Consider the following 7,395-nt stretch of genomic DNA (forward strand, 5'->3'; position numbering starts at 1 on the left):
TATAATAATACAAAACAACTACAAAATGACACAAAAGTACCACAAACTGATCACAAAGAGACCACAATGAGGCAAAAATGGCAACAAGAAGAAACACAAAAATAGCACAAAGATACAGTACCACAAAGAGAAAAGAAACAACTACAGAGATATAAAACTACCACAAAGAGACATAAAAATACAACAATGAGAGAAAAGACTACAAGGAGACATAAAACAACTACACAGGGACTCAAAACTATCACAAACCGACACCAAACAAGTGCAAAGGGACACTGTGTCTGTCACAGCTGCTGCCTAAACGCTCCTGGAGCAAAACGGGCGCATGGTTTACTCGAGTGTATCTGCATGATTCAAGGGAAGGAAACTCCTGTTCATGTCAATAATTATTCCTCCATGTTTTCGTTCCCGCCGCTGGCCCGCAGCGCATGAAGAACAATCAGGCGCCAAGCAGCCAATCAGCGCGCAGAACAACAAGGCATGGTGCTGGTCCACATGGGCACCCGCCCGGCCCGAGCGCGGCTCATTTGCATGGCGAGAGCGTGACTGGCCACCCTGCTGTCTCGGGATCTGAGCTGTCAATCAAACGACGAGGGGCGGGGTTTACTAGTGAATGAGGGTGAATTAATTCTGGGGAAAAGCAGCTGACCAAAATGCATTCCTGTATTGAATGGTGATTTTTGGAGCTTAGATTATAGCCATTAATAATATATTCAATTAAATATTATTGACCATCTATTTTACACCATAGGCACTAGATCATTACTTCACAGACGGTATTTTATCAAATTGTGTTCTGAAATCTTCAATAATGTGTTTTTGAGCCACATTTTGAAATGAACATTTACAAAATATTAATGGATATGTTGTTGCCACTTCATGGATAAAAGCAACTATACTGAGATACAGTAATTGTCACATTATCTTTTCCAAAGAAAAAGTAATTAATTATTAACTGGGGCTGCAACTAACACTAATTTTCATTTTTGATTAAGCTGTCAGTTATTTTAGTGACTGATCAGTTAGTTGTTTGGTCAATAAAATAAATCTGAATGATTTTGAAAAAATATCTTATTGCCATAGGTTTGACTGATTTGGGTGATTTGTGATATTAGAGGGAATAATAATTGTACATCACTGTCATTTTCATCGAAAAATATGATTATGGTCTGATTTTTGCAGGGATAAGTCTGTTGAGTGGGCTAAGACATCTCTATAATACAACAATATATCATATAAAATGCCATATTTCACCTTTAACCAATATTGTGTTTTCTGCAATTTGAAAATTACAGTAGGCCATATTTCGATTCCGATACAGTTTTGATTCAGTCCTAGTTCAAAATGTCAGAAAATGGTGAAACATGTTAATTAGTGATTCCTAAGGCCAAGGTGACATCCTGAAATGTCTTGTTTTTGTCCACAAATAAATATATAAATAAAAAATTAGTCAAACTATTTAATTAACTGATCATCAAAATAGTTGGCGAATAATTTATATGTTGACAATGAACTGATTAATTGTTGTAACTCTAATATTAAGTCGTAGCCAGAAGACCTCATGTATATGTCTGATCAATTAATCAAAAACCTGAATACTGTTTGCTGGTATGTTAGAGTATTCATGATGTGTTGTAATTGTTTGAATGTCTTCAAAATGTTTATTCTGCTTGCTTCCCTGCCAGATTACTGCCTCTCTTTTCTAGATTTTTCACCGCACACCCACTATTTCTGTCTCCCACACTGAAAAAAAAATCCTTGTGATGTAATGCATCACAAGGATTTCCTCCTTCTGTTCAGCTACACCTTATTTCCATACAGTACGATGTACTGCTTCTTATGTTGGACATTGTGTATCGTACGCTGTGACTCGTGCTGGATGTGGTACATGTTGTTATGTGATGATGCTGTAATAGGCGATGTAACAACAGTTGTTGTCTATGCAATATGTCTTCCTCAAGGGAAAAATGAATCTTACCTTTAGTGTTGTGATTAATGGTTTATGTTACAGTGGTATATTGGTCTGTATATATAGTAGACAGATGCATGTATGTAGCGCATGCATGGCTGCATGGTAACAGTCTTTGATTGGGCACTGCTCAGTCGTATATATCCTTCAGTGCATCACAGGGTCTGACTCTCTCAGCCAATCAAAACAGCAGCTCAGAAGTACATTAGAGCTGCCTTCGCCACGCCATGTGTCCTGCCTCCACATACAAACCTACTAACACCATTACTATCTGAAAACAACTAACAGCCAAGATCACAAGAAACAAATGCAACTCACTGTGACTGTGTGTGTTTGCCTGTGTGTGTGTGTGTGTGTGTGTGTGAAAGTGGGTGGGGGTCATTTTGCAACAGGCTGAGATGATGCATGACAGAAAATGAATCAGGCAGAAAAGGGGGAGGAGGGAGAGAACAGGGAGGAGAGAGCTGATGCACATGGTAAGCACATGAGCTGCATGAAAAAAAAAAACTCTGTAGGGATGTATATACAGAGGAAAGGGGGGTATGAAAGGAGGGAGGACGGGGGGTGGCTTGGAGAGACAAGGAGGGTGGGAGGAGGGATGTGAGGCAGGGACGGGCTGACCCAGTTAGAAGTGCTGCATCACTCGTGGATACACAGAGCAGAGACAAAGAGGAAGCAATGAAATACAGGAGAGTTTAAACAGAGACCAAAGATCAAATGGACATAACAAAGAGTGTGTGGAGTCACAGACACGAGGGGTAAAAATAAAAAGAATACATCATTGTTTGGTTTTGATCAAACTAAAATCTTTCAAAATTGTTGCTTGCACTGTATCCGGTGAATGTGCAAAATTGAAAAAAATAGTGCCTCTACATAGCTGGTGGTTTGTTTCTCACATGCAGAATAAGGAGAACCAAGGATGAAAATTATAATCAAATCTTATTTCCACAACTCCAAACCAGTGATGGAGGAAGTATTCAGTATAAATACTAATACCACACTGTGAAAATACTGTTACAAGTAGTATATAAGTTTTATCAGGACAATGTACTGAAAGTATTAAAAGTAAAAGTACTCAAAGCAGAAACATAGTAAAATATCATTATATGTATATAGATTACTATGACTCATACATTAATATAAAAGCAGGATTTTAGTTGAGGAGGAGCATTTTGAACTATTTTAAGTAGGACTGCAAGACAAGAACCTGACGTAAATCACCCCGCCTTCATCTAATCTAAATTTTAACTTAATGTCAAAGGATGTCAAGCATCTCAGAGAATGACAAAATGCTGTCAGTTGAAGGTGGAGATTATATAAATATATATATATATATATATATATATACATATGTATATAGACATAACCACTAGGATATTTATTTGGTTAATTTCCAAGGGTTGAAAGTTACAAATGTAAACGTCTTGGATTTTAAGGCCTTCACATTGTCAGACCTCTCAGCATAGGGGAAAAACACTTTAAACTGTAATTTACCAAACTACTAGCTACTTACCCTGTAAGCTAAATAAACTGTTTAAAAACTCTCTTGGATGAGCTGGAAAACACATCGTCACAAGGCTGCGAAAACAGGGCTGTGTTTCTGACACCGCGAAAAGCTGACTTTTCCATGGTTCTCACAGGACATGTGATAATTTATACACTCTTAGTTCCAAAACGGTTCTTCCTGAAAAGCTGAGGTTCTACCCAGAACCTTTTGCTTCTTTTTCCCTTTTATGATTTAAGTGTTCCTCAAAGGTTCTTTGTAAGACTAAGGGTTCCATTAAGAATCCTTTACTTTCAAAGAACCCTTTTTAGAAGAAAGAGTTCTTCGAGGATTGTTGAAATCACTGAAGCCAAAGAACCCTTTATGGTTCTAATTAGCAGCTTTATTTCCACAAGTGAATATGATGCATTGCTGTGGATTAAACTGCCCATCAATATATAAAGTATTTAAAATGAGCTCAGCCATAAACATCTACAGCAGTAAAATCCAACATACACATTAATGCAGCAGTAATATTAATTAAACAAATAACATATATACTACTAACACGTTGACAGGGCCAGTTTTACTGCACAATGAGTACTTTCACTTACTTAAAACACATTTTGCTTACGTCAGCTTTTGGATGCAGTAATTTCACAGTGTGGTATTAGTACTTTCACTTAAGTAAAGGATCTGAATACTACTTCCACTTCTGCTCACTTGTGCACATTGCAGAGAAGCTGCTGTTTTTTTTTTCCTTATAGGGACATCGAACCTCTCCATGCATGTTGCGACCACTAGAGAGCGCCACATCCTGTAACATACCTTGTTCAAAGCTGCTCGAAACCTCCCCATTGTCCTCCTCAGGCTTTGCAGGGGATTAGAACGCTGGTCACGTAAACTATAGTGGGAGTCACGTAAGCTATACTGGCATGACACACAAACCTATATATTGATACAGGCCCTGCAGCTGTCTGCACATGAAACTACTTGTATCTTCCTGCATATGGTAATAAAGAAAAGCAGCCTGGTGAGTGAAATGGTTCAGTCCAATCTGGGAGAATCAATACTGCTGCATCTGACAGAGACAGGTCTGCTGTATACACACTGACCTTGAAACCTCTCAACACTTGCATATCATGCCAGCTTATCTGAATCAATGCTGGCTTATTCCTCCCACTGCAGCTCCTTTCACTTTCTCTCTTTGCCATGAATCTGCATCCACAGTTTTGTCCAAGGGAGAGAAATGGGTGACCTAGAAGCAATATAAATGAGAAAGTGAGCTCGTTCTACGCTGTTTTTTAATGTCTTTTACCTTGCATGAGGGGAAGAAGTGTGTGCAAAGCATGAGAGAGTGGTGGCGGGCAGATGTAGGCCAATGTTTCTACTCCAGTGCCTCTGTTGAGAAACAGGAGTTTCAGACTGAGACAGGTTTATTATCCTTTCATTAAGGAGTCCCATGAAGCCACTTCTCACTTCTCCACGCACACGTGTAGCCATCTGTGTCCACGTTATCAGTGTCCCTTTACTGCTTGGACCTTGTGTTGTCATTAACTTTCCTTTTTAGCATTTGACTCCACCACTCCCTGTTTCTCCTCCCTCAGACCAGTAAGATGGAGCAAGGTGTGGTGCATGCACACTTTGACATCATGGCAACTGTTGCCAGGATACGGCAGAGCACAGAGAAAGAGTAATTGCTGTGTGGGTGAGTGAGCAGGTGTAGAAGTAGGCTGGGGGTACTGTACATAATTGATAAGGGGGCCTGGACGCTCCCTGCTGCCTGCCTCCCTCCCTGATGTCTCTGCCTCTCCAGTCTGAGCTTGCAGACTGAGTAACTGGGCTGCACCTGAGGAATAAACGTCACAAGTTATTAAACAGCCTGTTATACAAGTCTTGGTACCACATCCTCCCCTTCTCCCAACTCCTGACCCCCTGCTCAGATGGCTAAAGATGCTGAGAGACCAAAGTGTAGCAGCAGACCTACATCTGTGCACCACAGCCAGATAGTTATACATAAATCATATTCGCTGTCTAGAGCAGTAGTTTTCCAGTTTTTGTGTAGTGACCCATTTCTTTCTAAATGCTTTGCTCTGATGATTTTAAGTGATCAGACCCATATTTTTCATTAAAATTAGCCCTTAATCTTTTCAGACTTCAGTTAATTAAATATTCAGCTGCTAAACTCCTCACAAATTCTCACAAAAGAATACACATAACCCCAATTTTGTGTTTTAGAATTGATTTTAATATTTTAATTATAACTTTTAAGGGGATGGGACTGGCCTGAGTATATCAGATACCGCTTAAGTTCTGACTCCAGATCCTCTGGTGGGTCCCTTTTCGAGAAACCAATACTCAGATTAGAGACTGCTGGAGATCAGGCAAGCCACATCTTTGTCCTCTTTTAAAATGTGCCTTTAATTCCTTGTTATGTATGTCTTTATATTGGTGTCATTAATTTTATATCTTATCTTATACTTCATTCCTACCAGGCTGTTCTTTTATAATGGCTTTATTATATGGTATTATCATGGATTCTGTTCTGCTGTTGTAAAGCACTTTGTAACCATGTTCTGAAAGGTGGTATACAAATAAAGATTATTATTATTATTATCATCATCATCATTATTATTATTATTAGTAGTAGTAGTAGTGGGCCACATGCCATCATAGATCTTAATCTCAGACACTTCCCAGATGCCAACATTTAGTATTACCAAGTTTCACAGTACCACATCCAAAAAGTTGTACACTGTGACAGATTGAATGGTGAAAAGAATAATTTCAGCTAAAAGAAAATTTGCAAAAAAGAAAAAAAAACAGCACCATTTTTGTGCCTTGAATCAACTCCAATTAAAAACAAGAGCATGAGTTTCATACAAACCTTATCCAGGTAGCATTTAAATGCTGCCTAATTAGAATTTGAAGTAACTTCTAGTATAACAGCCTGTTTCAAAGTATGGGTATTCAAGTATAGACAAGGCACAGCACAACACAGTTAGCTTGATTGCTATACAACTGTGTTTACACCCTGCAAGCATAGGTACATTTTAAGGGTAACTTTGGTATTTTTCAACTTGGACAATGGCGATAATTTTTGAAATTGGTCCAGTACTGAGGGAGACTGCTGCAGCTGAAGAAATGGACTTCAGTGTAATCCTTATGGACAACTGTGCACAATCAAAGTACGTCCACTAAAAGTGCTCATTTTGCTTTGATTGTTACTTGAAGTGTCTGACATTATTGTAAGGATTGCTACAGAGATATAGCTTTATTAAAAAGTGAGATACAATCTATTTAACCAGAAAGTCGTTTTGCTGATCTCCCTACGACTCCATTTACAGAAACAGTAATTTTATAATGATCCTCATTCAAACAAATTCAAAAGAAAATAAAACTCACCAGAAACATCTTGGCTCATCTTTACGCAGTTCCAACAATCTCCAACTCTGGTTTGGTTGAAATAAATTCTTTTTTGACCATGTTAGACATCAGAGATGTTGAGTACAGCCAGACTATTTTCACATCTACCTCAGTGAATTAAGGGTTTATTAAAACCAGAGTTGGTGATTGTTGGAGCTGTTGTCAGTTTAGTTTCTTTTCTGTCAAGTTTTGTGCCTAATTTAAGTGTTAAAGTATCTAATTTGATTTTTTTTATGTACTTTTTGAAGAATATGAACTGATTTAGCAAGTCACTGTATTCTATCCATAGCCTCTGGAATTCCTTTGTACTATTTAAAGTATGGTCACAAACGTATTGATGTTTATTTTGTTGTCTGAGTATGCGTTAAGCAGTTTCATGCCATCAGCCTCAGAAGTCCTCCGATTGAGCAATTGGAAAATTAAGGCAGTCTCTATGTTTGTGTGCAGGTGTACATATATATATATATATATATATTTATATATATTTATTTATATATATATTTATATATATTTATTT

The sequence above is a fragment of the Lutjanus erythropterus genome, chromosome 11 (assembly GCF_056507025.1).
Source record: "Lutjanus erythropterus isolate fLutEry1 chromosome 11, fLutEry1.hap2, whole genome shotgun sequence".
NCBI lineage: Eukaryota > Metazoa > Chordata > Actinopteri > Lutjaniformes > Lutjanidae > Lutjanus > Lutjanus erythropterus.